The sequence below is a fragment of the Aythya fuligula genome, chromosome 1, assembly GCF_009819795.1.
Source record: "Aythya fuligula isolate bAytFul2 chromosome 1, bAytFul2.pri, whole genome shotgun sequence".
Classification (NCBI taxonomy): domain Eukaryota; kingdom Metazoa; phylum Chordata; class Aves; order Anseriformes; family Anatidae; genus Aythya; species Aythya fuligula.
In genome coordinates, this window is record NC_045559.1 from 7,336,329 (window position 1) to 7,352,902 (window position 16,574).

At 46.5% G+C, this 16,574-nt stretch overlaps 1 protein-coding gene across 2 annotated transcripts in view; it reads right to left on the reverse strand.

The window, feature by feature from the left end:
- FRMD4A (FERM domain containing 4A) overlaps positions 1–16,574 on the reverse strand; it is a 267,652-nt gene that overhangs the window by 207,250 nt on the left and 43,828 nt on the right. Inside the window, exon 1 of one of the 2 annotated variants that reach the window (XM_032183296.1) lies at positions 5,016–5,034. The exons of the other annotated variant lie outside the window; for it this stretch is intronic. The gene's annotated coding sequence lies outside the window, so the exon portion shown is untranslated. Of the gene's footprint in view, positions 1–5,015; positions 5,035–16,574 lie in introns of those variants that run through there. 2 annotated transcript variants of the gene reach the window in all.

The window sequence follows — 16,574 nt, forward strand, 5'->3', positions numbered from 1 at the left end:
AAAATTATGGGCTCTGGGCTCACTTAGGAATAAGATATTGAGATATAATAGTTCTATGAAATGTCAGTTCATTGCTCAGTAGTGGTGGAATCAGCAAATTAAATATTAACAATTACCAAGGGGCAAGCAAAAGAGAACATTATCGTGCCACTGAATACACTGAATAAAACCAGGGTTCACTCACATCTTAAATTGTGTCCCCTGACCCCTTTATCTCCAGAAATGATATAGTGGTGATAGAGATGATTCAAGGAAGGCCAGTAAAGATGATTCAAAGTTAAAAAATTGTCCCTATAAAGAAATGACTAAGTAAGCAATCGATGTGGGCTTTCATCTGGGAAAAAAATGCCTGAAAAAGAAATGAAGGAGAACAACTGAATGATGGTGAGCAGCATGGAGAAGATGAACAGGGATTGACTGTTCACTATTTCTTCCAATACAAGAATAAGGGTGCATCAAATGAAGCTGGCAGGAGCCATGCTTAGAACAAATTAAAGGAAGTGAATCAAAGACAGCTAATAGCTGATCTGTGGTATTCCTTGCCAAAGAACAGCAAGGATGCAATATTTTATCTGGGTTCAGAAAAAGGCTGGAGAAATTAAAGGATGATAAATCCATGGAGGGATGTTGGATATCTAGAGGCTACATCCAACATAGGAGGTCCCTGAGTGAAAACATTTGGAAGGTGGGAGAATATTCAGGGAAAATATCTCATGGTTTTTCCACTCTTCTCTCTGCATCACACACGGACACTGCTGGAGACAAAACACTGCATCTTTGCTCTGAACCAGTACAACTGCTCTTGAGTTTCAGCTCCATATGAGATGCTGCCCCAAATTTATTATGAATTTTCCTAAATGCCTAAGCCAGTTCTCCAAAGTTCTCAATTAAGAACCTTGGCCCCCGAAAGACAGAAATGTCAGAAACTCCATGAAAATGCCAGGCACTTAGATATTACTGCTGAGCTTACATGGAAGGTAAGCTCAAGTCTTGACTTGAGCACGGAAGCCTGCTCAAGTCATGGAAGTGGTGGTCAATAGCCCAAGCAACCCACAATTGCAATCTACTGAACAAGAGCTACCTGTCTGTCCAACATGCTTTTAAAAAATAATGGTTTTTTTGTTTGTTTGTTTTGTTTTATTATTTATTTTATTTTATTTTATTTTATTTTATTTTATTTTATTTTATTTTATTTTATTTTATTTTATTTTATTTTATTTTATTTTATTTTATTTTATTTTATTTTATATATATATATATTTTTTTTTATCTTATTTTAAAGAGGTGTTTATGTATGTTTATTTCTCTTTATTTATAAGCCTTCCCGTTCTCCCAAAGTGATGGCAGTCCACGGAGGGGAAGCTACCTTGGCTCATGGCCGTATTGGGAGCTGGCAAAGTTACCACGTGAACCTGTGGATAAAGGGGCTGAGCACGGGTGATGGCAACCTGTGACAAAGATGCCTTTCCTCAGCTGCACGGACCAAGACTGCAGGTACACAGGGCAGAGCTGGGTGGTTTGGGGACCGCTCAGAGGGCCATCTGGGACCCCACGTGGCTGTCCGTCCCCTCATTTTTTGCAGCAGAAGGCTTTGCCAGGCCGGGGCAGGCCAGCGCTGCCAGATGAAGAATGAGCGTGGGAGTCCCATTCCTGACCTCTCGCCTGCAGTGGGATTGACATAACTCCATAACGGAGGAAAAATGCAGCTTCCACACGACAACAAGATAAACGTTTTTATAAGAAAGTCCCCAAATGGGGAGCACCAGCAGCCCTGAGGTATTAGAAAGAAAGGAAAAGATGAGTGGAATCAAGCTAACTCCTGCAGGTTTAGCATCAAGGCTCACCCCAGCCTTTTTACAGCGTTGAGCATGGACATTTCTGTCTGTTTTATGAAGCCAGCTTCAGTGAAATGGAGTCCTGGATCACCCTGCCCCTGAAGAATCCCAGGTGCAGCGTGGTGCCCGGCTTTCTAGCTTCAAAATCTGAGCTATAATTTCTGTTTTATTGTTGCTGCATGCAGCCAGCATCTCATCTCCTCCCTGGGCATGGCTGCTGCTCTCTGTCTTTTTTCACCACCCCCCTTGCATTTCTCTCTCCTCACTGGGTGGTCCCTCCTTCCCTCGTTGGCCCCACACCGCTGTCTGGAGCTAAGACATTGTTTTATTTTCGTGTTTTAACTGAGTGCCCCGAAAGCCATCCTTTTGGCTAGTAGGCGTCTGTCTCTTGTCCTTCTCACATCCACTCTCCTTTAAAGGCCACTCTGGGGAAGGGAGGGAAAAACCTCAACTTTTCTCTCTTCCAGACTTCCCCCTGGGCCACGCGGATGGAGGGCAGTGTGGTCCTTTCATCTGCTGCACGGGTGAGCTGAGCGGGTGATGCTCAGATGGGTCTTGGCTGTTTTAGCAAGATGAAGAGGGCTGTGCTCATGGAGAACATGGAGAACACAGAGAAATCAAGACCTCTACCTTGGTTAGTCTAAAGTATACCCAAATCTCAGCAAGTTCTGCAACGCAATTAATGTAGGAACACCATACAACGTCCCTTTTTCTAATCCTGTTTACCTCAGCCTCACCATTCCATGTCCCACTGGATTATTTATCCCGCTGGGGTCCCTCTTCAGCTCCCCTCCTTGATGCAGCAAATCAGCTGCATTATTAAAATGATTAAAAATAGACTGAGCTTGCCCGAGACTGCATCTATAATGGATCAATTGCTTTTTATACATTTTTTGGCTCCCTACAGTGCTGCTTTGTCATGTCGCTTGCACTCATTTGGGTGAGATCTTGAAATAATAGGCACATTCAGGAGATATAAATATAGCTGTTTGTTGCCTTAAAATGGGTCTGCAGACAAATCGCAGTCTCAGCTTCAGGTATTTGGAAGTTAAATCTTCTTCCTCTGTCCTTTTCCTCTTGCACCTGAAGCAAACACTGGGCTTTGCTGCTTGTAAGCTGCTTTATCTTAAGCTATAGGTACTATTCCTGCTGCATGCAATTCATTGCCTCCTAGGCCACTAATTTAAGCAACTCTTGGTGCTAGATTGGATTTGCTTCCAGTAAGAAATAGTACAGAGTTAACATTGAAAAGCTGCAGTACAGTGAAATAAAAATAAATGTGCTGCATTGTGTAGCTTAACAGGGTGTTAATTTCTTGGGAGCGCATAAATAGGAGGCACAGAGCACATCTGTTTGCTGGTGTTGGGCTGGGGAAGGGGAAATTTGGAGTTCTGCAGCAGGGACAGGCTGAACTTTGTTCCCATGTCTCGCAGCATTGCACAAAGTCTCCTCTGTAGAATAGCCAGTTAATTAAAAATGATATTTACGATCCTCTTGTGATGCGTGCCCGTAATTCTGCTCTTAGGATTTCTACAAAATTTGGTACTGCGTGAGGGCTGGGGCCCCAGTGATCATGCAATCACGGGATCACAGGATGGTTTGGGTTGGAAGGGACCTCAAAGCCCCCCCAGTGCCACCCCCTGCCATGGGCAGGGACACCTCCCAGCAGCCCAGGCTGCCCAAAGCCCCATCCAGCCTGGCCTTGGGCACTGCCAGGGATGGGGCAGCCACAGCTCCTCTGGGCAGCCTGGGACAGGGCCTCACCGCCCTCAGAGTGAAGAATTTCTTCCTAATATCCAGTCTAAATCTCCCCTCTTTTAACATTGCTAACAGCCATCCTCATCCACATGCCACTGGAGTCCACACATGACTTCCTCATGTCTACTGAGGGGTTTTATCACCCAGCCACCCTTCTGCATTCCTGGGTTTCCCCCAGAGAGCACAGGACACCCCCTCCACCTTGTTCTGAATTTCCCAGGGATTCTATAAGCAGAAGTGAATGAATCCACCCAGCACAGAGGTTACAATGCTCTCAGCAGAGGAGGAGAGGAAATCAATGCACCTGAAAGTGCCCAAACGATGTCCTGGGCTTGTCCCCTTGCCTGCTTCCTCCTCCAGCTCACCTCACACACAGCTCACAGAAAACACCCCCAGGCACTGACAGGGTTTTTCCTGGGCACTGCTGGTAAGAGAGGGTCTTTAGCAGCATTTGCAATGTTTCTTGCTATGTGATTCAAGGGTTTTTAGGTTGCAAAGCTTGACAACCCCAGAAGAAGCAATGTCCTGAACTTTTAAACCATGCACACTACAAAATGTTGTAAAAGTGTCTGGGGATGGAGGAGAAGAGGGAGATTTTCAGTGATTTTAACCCCTTTTTTTATGTAGCTGCTCTGCAGCCAACGTGAGGAAGAGCTTCCCCAGAGGCAGACTGGAGCTGAGCCCTGCACCTCAGCTGGCCACAGATGGGGATGAGGGAGCATATTTTTCTGACCGCTCTCAGCAGCCCCTGTGGTCTCCCACTTGAATTTGAAATGACTTCATGTATAAAATCATAAAATCACAGAATCAGCTAGCTTGGAAAAGACCTTCAAGATCATTAAGTCCAACTATCAACTTGGCCTGCTGAGTGCCATCACTAAACCATGTCCCTCAGTGCCATGTCCACACCTCTCTTAAATACCTCCAGGGATGGGGACTCCACCACCTCCCTGTGTATCCCATTCCAATGTTTGAGCACCCCCTCCATAAAATCCAGTGTAAAGTTCCCCTGGGACAACTTGAGACCATTTCCTTGTGTCCTATCATTTGTCACCTGAGAAAAGAGACTGACACCCTCATTACAACCTCCGTTCAGGCAGCTGTAGGGAGCGATGAGGTCCCCCCTCAGCCTCCTCTTCTCCAGACTAAGCAGCCCCAGTTCCCTCAGCTGCAAAGCGATCTCAAAGCATTGGTAGCAAAGCAATCTCCCATTTAACCCAGCCAGAGGATGCTCCAGAGGTCTCCACATCCCGAGGAAGAGGTGCCCACCTCCCCACCCCTTTCCATCCCCCTCCTTCCTTCGCCTTCAGAGCATTTCATCCCTGGGAGAGGCCACCATGACTCCAGGACTGAATCCTCCCCTGCCCTCTCCCATCCATGAACACGGCACCCACCTCCTCCGTCCCGACACCAGCAGCTCACCTTGGGCAGGGGGGCGCAGACCCTGAGCTCAGCCGGCACCCGCGAGGGCCTGCAGAGCCGTGGGAGCTTGCGCCGCATCCTCGCGTATTTCTTCATGCTCTCGTTTTATGTAAAAGCAAAGCTCCTCTCACTGCTGGCATCCAGTCGCTACTAGCTGCTCGTCCTAACACCTGGACACTGCAAATGGGTTTGTATAACCCTGGCAAAAAGCTGTTTCAGCTGTTGAATGTGTAGCTGATATCACAGAGACTCCATCCTTACACCACCGAAAATAAAAACAAAAATATCTTTATCGCTTTATTATCAGACCCTTCCCTCTATTCCTTCGTACACGCTGCTGCTCAGCTGAAAAACGACAGCTTCTGCTCACAGAAAAGAAAAAAAAAAAAGATGATGAAAGCTCGAGAAACTCCTTTGCATGCTTCTTTTGGCTTTATGTATTTCACTTTGAATTGGGATGCCAAACCAGGAGAATGACACTGCAGACTTCCAAGGCATTAAAAAATCATGAATCATACCTCAGGATTATTTTTTTTTTGGCTAAAAGAAAACAAAACAAAACAGCAACAACAATAACAACAAAACAAAACCAAAAGACTCCACCTACAAAATTAAAAAATGAAAATACTTTTCTGGCCCTTCCTTTGCCTCCTAGTGTGGTAATAACTTGGTTGGAGGGCCTTGGGCTTTAGGAAGGGCTCAGGGACTGTGAGACTCCCAGGGGATGCCCTTCTCCATGACCTGAAGCCTGGTCCCTGCAAAGGAACACTCATAGGGCACACTAAGGGGTGTTTTATTGGCTTGTGGGGGCCTTGTCTGGATCTTCATGGTCAACGGAGACCAACAAGGACTTCCAAAATAAGGGCACACATGTTGTGGGCCTTCAGGATTTCCCTCTCCTGACTCCTGGAGGGAGCCTCGGCAGCTCAGGGGGATGAGTCCCCTCCTCAAAGCCTTGGCAAGGGCCAGCAGCAAGAGGAAGACCACCAGGAACTGCCTTGCTTGGCTCAGCCACTCCACTCTCCTGCCACTTGTCCTAGGAAAGACATTTAGTTTAGAAAAATCCAGAGGACATCTTTTTTGTGTCCTCTTTATCACAAAATACACGGACGCTCTGTCATGGACGAAGCTGGAAACTGTGGCATGAGCAACCAAAATGCTCCTAAGCAATCAAAAGATGCATTAGTTGAATTTCCCAGACTGTTCCAGTGGGCAGACCGGAAGCATCAGGACATTATGATCTGGGGAAATTATTTTCTGGTGCCACATCTGGAGTTTGTTTTATCTCTGAAGGTGTGATCAGGTCACACAATGCAGGCACTGGGGAGATGCTGACAGCTCCAGCAGTGCTTCTGCATCACCTTACACCCTCCTCTTATCCCAGTGAGACCCTCAAATTGAGGTGACCCCAAATGGCTGATCAGAGAGAACCCCTTTTCTCCCTGTCTGTCCCCAAATTGAAAACTGTCTTAAAAGAACACAAAAATAACTTGAGGAGACAGCAATCTGCTCCATGGCAGTGCTTCGCCGAAACAATCAGCGGCAATCCCTCCCCGTGCTGCAGTGCTACGGGGTGGAATAGAGATGACAAATCTGTCACTGATTACGCTCCATTACATCCTCACAACACTTCCCGTGCTGCCTGCAGAGGAGATGTTCTCACTTTGCTTTTTAAAGGATTTCAGGTAAAACAGACAGCCAACATCTCCGGCGGCGGCAGCCTGGTGCTCTGGCATTTGATCCTTCCCCAGCTCAGCCTTGGGGATGTATAAATGCTCAGAGGACACAGAAATCACCACTTTTCTGAGTCATAGGGGCATTTATAGGACAAAAGCCTATTAAATTCACGTGGTATCTGTCCCCCTATGCAGGAATCCTACTGCAAAAGCAGACTCTGGTAGGTACAATGGTAGGACCTGAACCATGTGGATCAGTGGGTGCCTGGTGGGGATGTAAGGATTTGGGGTGAGTACAGCGGGGCTGGGTTGTTGATATGGAGTTAGCAAATCACAAGGACTGAATGGGTATGTGCATGGGAGGTAACACAAGTTAATTCCCACCTTTGAAGAGCATCCGTGAAGCAGAACCACCTGAAGATGCTCCACAGCCAGTGCTTGAGAGCAAAACAGTTGCCTGGAACTCGTTGCTTATGCTACACAACAGCACAACCCTTAATACATTTGCTTCCTGCAAATGGAAAAAGATAGAAAAAAAACAGCTGCCACTTCTTCCTCCTGGCTACTACTTCAGATGGACATTGGGAGTTCAGCAGCTTGGACCTCATGTGTTTCTCAGGAGCTTTCTGCCTCCTCTTCCCCTCTTCCCCACGTGAAGCAGCACTCAGCCATCCTCTACAGCATCCCTGTGTGCCCAAAGGTTCCTGCCCAGGCTTTCTGCCCCAGAGCCATGTGCACGCAAGCCAGCTCTACCTGGCTCCTTGAATGTCCCCGAACCACCCAAGAAGAGCCTGAACTCTCCTCGTTGAGTTCAGTGGGGGACAAGCTGAACTCATCGAGATGAGAATTGAAATGAAGCTAATGCTCGCTCCGGGGTGACAGGTTTTGGTCTCCCGGGTAGCCCTGACAGATCCATCAGGAGGCACTTAGCTAGAAACCCCTGAGACCTCTGCAAGGGAATCCTTGTCTTGCTTCTGTGTTTATGCTGCTCTGAAATGCCTAGTTAATGTAAAAGCAAAAAAAGGCAACATAATGGGCCTCTTTAGAGGGGTTTTAGGCTCTTAATGGAAAGCAGGAAGCCAAGGCCTGTATAATTAAATTGCTAATCTCTCACCAGATCTGGCAGGCTACGTACGCTTGTTAAAAACAGGTTTAAGCCCTACAGCAATTTTTGTTTCAACTCTAGGTTCAAGCCAGGAGCCTTCATTCCTTCAGTCCTGAAACACTTCCAGGAGTGCTGTGCCCTTCATTAAAGAGCTGCCCTATAGCAAAGCCCAGACAGCAGGCAGAGTCAAGGTGACCCAATTCTTGGTTAAAACAGAGACTATTAATAAGATGAAGGTGTTCATGCCCTCTACTGAGGCCCCTCTCTCAGCAGTGTTCGCTCACATCTTCTTTTTAATGTTTCTTCTTTCTGTACCTAGGAAGCCACCCACATGAGGGTCCCACCGAGCTTATCAGATTGGTCCCTACAGCTGTATCACTACACATACCTGCAGAAGGGTTTTCTTGCTGTCTCTCTACCTTTGCACAGTTTCTACCAAGCCCCAGATGTCCCCCTGGCTCATCCAATGGAGCACTGGGATAATTTTGGAAATAAAATAAGCTCATAAATTACTTGCTGTTACTTCTCTCTCCCTACAGCAATCGGATTTAATATATGGTCAGAAAATACATGCAGAGTACTGTCATTTTGCTGAGGAAAACAGGCAGGTGTGGAGGTATGAGATGGGTTATTTGGTTTTATTCACTACTTTAAGGAAAACGACCAAAGTAAAATGAAAAAAAATCCCCATTCCTTTCACTGCCCTGGCCACAAACCTTGGTGTTTATGTTCCCCTACATCATTTGCCCACCTGGCTGGAGCTCACACAGTTGGAGACGGTGTCCCAAGGAGTACTGGCTCACATCACTCACAGCTCTGAGCCTTCAAGAGCAGCTTTGCCCTGGGACATGCCTCATCCCCCAAGGCAAGAGCATGAGAGGAGTGTGGGGACAGACACAGGACAGAAACCTCTAAAGACTTAAAAATGTACAGCAAATGTACTTCCATGTTTCTGATGTCTGGGGACATCAAAATGTATGGTCTGCTCCGTTTCAAAAGTATGTTTTGGTGTGCTCCAAGCACCACTGGCATGCAAATTCTAGTTAAGTCACTGCAGCAGTCACCTACCAATGGCTAAAACAGCAGGCAGAAAGCTTTGCCTTAGCACCCAAGTGGGCAAAGTGCTGAGTGGATGGAGGACAGCAGAAGACATCTCGCCTGTGGTTCTCCCACATCTCTAGGGCACATTTCACCACCGACTATTACAACCTGTTGCTTTTTCTTGTACTCTCTCCCTTTTTCAGCTGTTGCCTCCCCATGTTGGAAAAGTCTTGTGTTCATCCTTCTAGTGTGAAAGGCAACTTTGAAAAAACAAAATGGGATGGGGAAAGGCAGCAGGTCGGATTGCTCAGGAAAGTCTTTCGCAGGTGGTTTTAGACATACAGCTTCTGAGAGAACCATCTGAGCACAGGGAAGCAAAGGAGAAATGCATCCAAGCTTTAGATGCAGTTGCCAACCCTGAGTTATTTTGACTCTCTCATGTATATTTGGCCTGATTACAGCAAATGCTGAGAATCTACATTTCCTAAGGACCTCTTTGACCACTAAGGACATCAAGGGACGAAGCCTGAGTACATTAGAGTAGCTTCTGGTCTACGTGGCTTCTCAGAAAAAAAAAAAAAAAAAAAAAAAACAAGATCTGTGGCTTCTCCTGAAAGGTTTGCAGACTTTTTGGGATCTGTGAATCCCAGATAAGTAGGTCAGCTTAGCCCTGAAATGCTCGTGTTCCTCAAATGGCAAAGGGAACTGAATCAGGCCTCTGCGTTTGGTCAGCTGGATCGCTTTCCCTATAGTTTAGGCACCAAATCAGATATGGACAACTACAGCTGTAGGGACTCTGTATTTGGTAGCTAGAGGAAAATCCCATTCTAGGCTCCAAAATTATTTTATTTTTTTTTCATTTTTTTTGGGTGCTGCCACTTGAATTGGAACAGCAACAACAGCAATGTTCCCACGTCCCTTTGAGGTTGCCTGTGTGTCCCTGGTGGCAGCTGATCCTCACTTTGGACACTCCTGCCTGAGAAGCCGACAGCAGCAAGTAGCCCTGGATGCTCAGGAGATGGTATTGATGTCCTGAGTGGTCAGTGACCCATTCAGCCAGTGAAAGCCAAGGGGATGCCACAAGATAAAAGTAGAAAGCCAACTCCAGTGTATTTGAATTGGCTTATTATTTTGGCTTATTATTATTTTTTGCCTTATACATTTCCTTCTCAGAGCCAGATAAATAAAATGGTTTCTGTTCCCTTCCCTGTGCCCAGTGCAATTCAGTCCCTGTTGTGTGCCATCTCAGAGGTACCTGTTCTGAAGATTTGGGCAAGGGGAATGTATCCTCACTGCCTGATGCAGCATCTTGCATTAAGCTTTAACAACTGTCTCGCTATATAGGTAGGAAGCAATATCCTATGCATCAGGATGAAATAGGTAAGGAGTATTTGGGCTGAGAAAGATGACAAAGGGAAGATGTGATCAAAGAGTACAAAATCATGAAAGACACAGAGATGGTGAATAAAGAAGGATTATTCTTTTTTGTTGTTGTTATTTTATTTTCTAACACCAGGACAAAGGACAGTATGAAGCTGCAGATTTAGAAAAAGAAACAACTTTTTTTTTTTTTTTAAATTATTTTTTTTTCCACAGCATATGACAAAAATAGGGAAAGTATCACCGGAGGAAGCAGGGGAAGCCAATATCATAAATGGGTTGGAAATAAAGTTAGGCAAATTAATGTAGGAAAAGTCCATAAAGGTTGTTAAGCATGACAAAGTCAGGAAGTGGCTGAACCATTGGTTCTTGGGCAGTGGGAGGATGCTCTGAGGAAGCAGTTCTCCAGCCTTGCCTTGGTTTTCTCTTCTCTATGCTTATGGTGGATGGCTTGTGGCTGGGTGTTGGGGCAGGTTTGACCTAGTGGAGCTGTAACATGACAGCAGGGGCTGTGTTATCAAAGACAGAGTCCTCCTGAATGCGATTCGGAGCAGGAGGGTGATTCAGCTTCTTCCTTCCCACAGCCTCCATGGACTGCAGAGCAGGGCAGGGACATCACAGCCCACTTAAGCATTAAATACATTAGACACCTGAAGCTGCTTAGCTCAACTGCCCTTTTATTTAAACCATGATTTGCAAACCCCACTGTCTAAACCCCACTGCTTTTAAGAGGCCTTGCATGCCCTTAATCTCCTTAATGTTTTTTCAATCTCTCCGTGAAATCTCAATGAAAATCAGGCCTAGAATGATCTCTCCCTTTTTATCTTCTGAAACACAGATAGTACTTGCAAAACGCCTTGTTAGATAGAAGCTATAGCTTCTCTGCACTTTGCAACCATAATTAATGAGGCTTCTCAAACATTAGATTGTCGGAAAAAGGCATATTTTGTTTGCACGGACTACTTCAGCACATTTTCTTCTCACAGACCACGGACAGTGAATGCAGACACTCTGGTGTCAGCCCCATCAATCTCTGACTTTCAGAGCTGATCCTTATGCCTCCCATCTTCCTCGCCTCATGGAAGCAAGATGAGAAAAGAGGAACTTTGAAGCTTGGCTGGATGGCTTAGGTGCAACCATGCCAGGCTCCAGTGTGAATCACATGCGCCAGAAACATAAATCAGGTCTGCAACGTGAGGCCACTGGAGGAGAACTCTATTTAATGTACCTGACCTTTGTCCAGGGTTCATTTCCACGTGCCCCTGGTGTAACTTGCTTTATCAGCTGTAAAGAAAAGCTCGCCAGCTGCACATTATATTCACACTCCAAAGTCAATGGAAAAAGCAAGCAAAGTCCTAGAGCAGACCTGTGGAAATAGACTAAATAAATCCCTTCTAAATTTTTTTACTTTCCCTGGTATAACGGTTGAAGAGTTTATCTGTGATGGACCCAAAATAACATATTTCACTTAACTGGGGGAATGCTTTTCAAAATAAAGAAATAAAATCAAGCTAAATTCTAAGACTTGGCACTCTCGAGTGATTTAAATGTTGAAATAATAAAATGGAGCTTTTGGAGCTTTGCTGGCTTGTCAAGAAAGAAAAGGTCTCCCTTGTTGTAGCAAAAAATATTAGTTGAATTCAGCCTGAGTCTATGGATAGTTTCAGTCAGCCTGGAACTGCATTTATTAGCAGCTAAACTATCCATCTGAAAAATGTTACCTAGTTCTACCCCAATTGTTCTCCCCATTGCTTAAAAATATCCTACTTACAGACAAAGCTATTGTTCAGCGTAGATTTAAGATGTTGTGGTTCATTGTCTGGAGCTGCATCTCCTAGGGAAAGCAAACCAATTAGGCCCTTCTATTTCGGTGCCTCAGTGCCTGTTTGTGCAGTTATTATGTCATATGAAGGAATACAGCCTTATAGTCTTTGACAGATATGACCGCATTTCTTAAAAGAAAATACCATGTTTTCAGAAAAAAATACCCTGTATCTCAGCTTTGGGATAGAAGTGGTCACAACACAGCTTAGGAATAGCCAGCTGAGACCAACCGAGCATCCTGCATCCAGGTCTCTGCTAAGTGCCTGTCCCAAAAACTCGCCCCAAACCTGCCAAGCAGTAAAAAAAACACAAAACACGGGTCCTGAACCCCGTTATTACAAGCAGACTTATGGTTTGAAGCACAAGGAACTGCGTCCTTTTCAAACTTTTCATTACACAGCCAAAACCAACCAACCACCACCAACAAAAACACAGAAAAAAAAAGCGCGGATCTCCTAACACGTCTACTCCTGGACCTGTACCTCCCCTTGCAGGGCTGGCAGCTTGCATTTCACAGGCAGCAAACCAAGTCCACTCGTTTTATATTTATTTGACCCACTCGTTTTATATTTATTTGACCCGCTCGTTTCATATTTATTTGACCAAGCAGACAAAAATGCATTGGCCAGTTTTACTGATACAATGCCTTTGCTTTGTCCAGTGAGGCAGATGGACCAGGTTCACAGCTGCCTCGTGCCCCTGCATGACCAAACTCTGCCTCCTCACCTGCATCTGCTGGCTGCTGCTGACTCAGATAGGACTTAGTGTCGTGGCCTGTACAGGAGAAACCTCTCATTTTCTCAGTCTGCTGCCTCCCTGGGATATTTTCCAGCCATCAGCTCAGGAATGAAGTTAAAAAGGCAGGTGCAAGAGCACAGATTTGTAAATATTAGGTTTGCATATAAATTACTTGATTGGATGTGGCAGTGAAAGGGCTGCTGCTTAATCTGACTGCCTGGCTGTGGCAGCAGCAGGTGACACGGGATTTCCAGAACCAAAACCCAAAGTTTTTTTTTTTCAAACCCACTGAAATTATCTGAACTGCACTGCAGGAGGAAGAGCGGCTAAAAATCCACGAGCAACCCAAAAAACACCACAGGTAGTCTGTGTTTAGGCAAGAGGCTCCTGGTGGTCCCAGCTGGTATGGAGCTGGATTAACTGGGCCAAACTGGAGTGATGGGGCGGCACACACGGACTCGGTGTGGCCATAGCCAAGGGTAAGAACATCAGGCAGCCTGGCTGCTGCTTGCGAAGGCATTTCCCTTCATGCTGGCAGTTTAACACCACCGTGGCCTTGTGTTCATCAGGTGCAGGAGCAATGCACTGAATGGTCTTTGAAGTGCCACAGCTTCCTGCTAAATTAAAGGAAAATACCCCGAGCTCCAGTGTGCTGCAGGAGTGTGCACACAGCAATGAATTTTACAGAGCTCAAAATCCCCACACCGATTTCACGTGTTCGTTTAGAAGCCTTACGGGGGCACAAGCCCTTCTTTACCAGCAGGAACACAAAGAGCCTCTTCTTCGGGAGCTGCGAGTTTTCTTTGCCGTGCGAGGGAAACAAAGCCAACACGCCGCTCATCTGAGCGCTTTCCCTACCGAGACACGGGATTACTTTTTGCAGCAGTTTGCTAAATGCTTGGCTTCAAAGGTAGAGTGAAATCAAGCATTCAGCATGCTTAAAGCAGCACAACGGAGGGGGATGTAAAGCACCCTCCTTCTGCACCCAGCTGGCACCATTTGTGCCTGGCGTCAGCACACGGCCGAGTTTGTACCCCGAGATAATTCCCACCTTATTTTCCCCTCTCGATAGGAAGAGCAGGAAGGTTAATTAAACCCTCCGAACTGCTGCTGTTATTCATCATTCCTTCCCTGTAATATAAGCAGCGCTATCTCGCATTTGAGCCCTGGTTCCCTATAAATACCTGCCCTCTGCTTTTACCTCCATGCTAAAAGCCTTTCACGCAGCAAATGCAATTAATTTCCTCGCAAGAACAGCCACGCAGCGTGACCAAAGTTCTCTGCCTACTCACAGCAGAAAACAACCCTCAGTCCCTGGGCAAAAGAAACGTGCACCAGCACCAGACTTTGGGGGAACAGCACGCCCTAGTGTTCCCTCTGCTCCTCACTGCCGGCTGGTTTGTGGGCTCCCTACTACTGCTGCCCAGACTGAGCTCCCAGCAAAACAGGATTTCTTTCTGCAAACCCTGAATTTCTGTTTTGTCTCCCCACTGAAAGTCTTCATGGCCTTGGAGAAGGGGTCAACCACAAGCACCCTGGTGTGAACATGCAAGACAGAGGCTGGATCGGCTCTGTTCTGCCATCACCAACACAGCCAGGGAAAATCTGGGTAGTGTAGAGGGTAGCTGCTGACTACTGCTGTCCAGACAGACCTTAAGACATGCCTCTGCTTTTGACCAGGCCTGTTATTTGTCAATAATTACAATAATTCTTAAAGATCTGTCCTTCTCAAGACACATCTCCATGCTGGAAAAACCCACCAGGCTGTTTGCTAGAGACTAGGATCGTGTGCTTTAAACAAAAGGCACTGGATTTGCAAAGCAGCCTTAGCTGTGCACTGCTGCCCTGAGGACCAGTGCTTCTTCCTGACCTCAGGGCTGATCACTTTATTCCCTGGAGCCTGAAGATGCCCTAAAGTTTTTTGTTTGTTTATTTATTTTTTGTTGCAGTCAATGTAATTGCAAATGTTCCTGCTATTCAGGGAACTCTAACAACAGAGGATGCTCCTTGCAGATGCTCCTCAGCCAACATCTGGACTGGATGCCCCATTAGACCAAAGCCAGACCTCTCTTCTGCACAAAATCAGATACACAGGGGGCTGTAAAAGATCGCTTGTGACTTCCTCTGTGGGCAAATTGTGAATGGTTTGTGGACGCTGGCAGAGCTGGGAAGGAAAGGGCAGATTGGTTTGCAGACCATCATGGTTATAATGGGATGGTTGCTGTGTATGTCATTAGAAGAAGGAGCAAACAAGGACAGAGCAAGTATTTGGGCACGGCTCTTAAAGACCCTGCAAGGCCCCAGGTTTGGCAAAGGTCATCCCTGCTACACCCTGCTTTATAGAGCATGGCATGGGAGGCGTGTGTGACACAGCCAAGCTCCCAGCTGCTCATCCTCTGGAAAGGGGAGCCGACCCATCTCTGCACTGGCAAGAATCTCTCTCTCCTCTGCTGTATAAATACAAAAGCGAATAATCAGACCTCAAAGCAAGACCCAGCTTGCCTAACCTTTAATCCAGGCTGGAAGCAGCAGTGCCCTGACAGCTCCACTGGCACAGAGCCCCACGTTTTGGAGATCTGAGCCAGTCACCAAACGGGATGAGAGGATGGCCTGGCAGCAGATAAAAAGCCATCTCCTTATCTATCACCCACACCATCTGGGAACCTCTCTCCTCGTCTTCCCAACCCTAATTATTTTTTACTGCTTGATCTCAAGAGGTGTTCATGGCATGACCCACAACCAAGCAAGCCTGCTGCTTCTTGCCCTCTCTCTGGCAGTTGGCTTTTCAGCCCCTTTATTACCATATTCACCTGTGAGTCGGATAATTGCTCATGTGATCCCGGAGTATTAGTCCTCCTTGTGTCGTTGCAAGCGCTCGGACATTCCAATTTTCAGGGGATTATATGCAAAGCAGAAAAGACATCAACCGTGCCTTTAATGCTTTCCCCTGGTCTCTCATTTCCCCGGGGACAACCCTTTTATCTCAGGGAGCCTTACAGAGAAATCAGCAATTCAATTGCACTGTTTTTTTGGCCTTCAATTTCAGATACTTATTCCTGTTTGATCATGTCATGCAGCAACTCACAGAAAAAGAACGAAATTGCTCCTCGTTTCAGATGCCGGTTGCTCGCTAAAGCAAAAGCAGACTGCACTCTTTTGTTTACTCCACCCTTGCTTTGCTCACTCTTTCAGCCTGTCAGTCTTGAGCTCTGTTCCTCTGCAACAAAGACTTTAGGCTGCTTGAGCCGTGAGTTCACTGGGTCTGACCTGGCTTAGTTTTAAGCTCATACCGAAATCCCGCTGATGAAGATCACTGTGAGAATAGATTAAGCCTAGAAGGCAGCTCGAGCCTGGCTCCAAGCACTCTTCCTGCAGGACACGTTCTTGGGAGCAGATCATTTCTTACTGCTGCTGGTGATGCAGGAGTGAGGCTGCAGGCCCGTGTCATAATGATTCCTCCTAAGCACAAAACCTGTAGTTAATCGATGTGGTATATTAAATACAACCCAGCTCAAACTTGCCTCCCAAACTGCAAACAAACACAGAGCTCAGCCATCTTCCATCCAAGCACATCCTTCGGGGATGGTGACCTGCAAATGTTGTCACCATGTGTCCACTGCCCCCAGGCCACTGCTGAGCCAAGAAGGTGGCTTTGGACCCTTCTTTGTAGGTCTTGATGTGCGGAGGGAGGGTAGGTGATTGAGCTCATGGGGCATCACCTAGTATGAAGCCCTCCAAGACTGCAGCAAGAGGCAGGGGGGAGCCCTCTGCCGGGCTGGGAGGATGCTCATGACT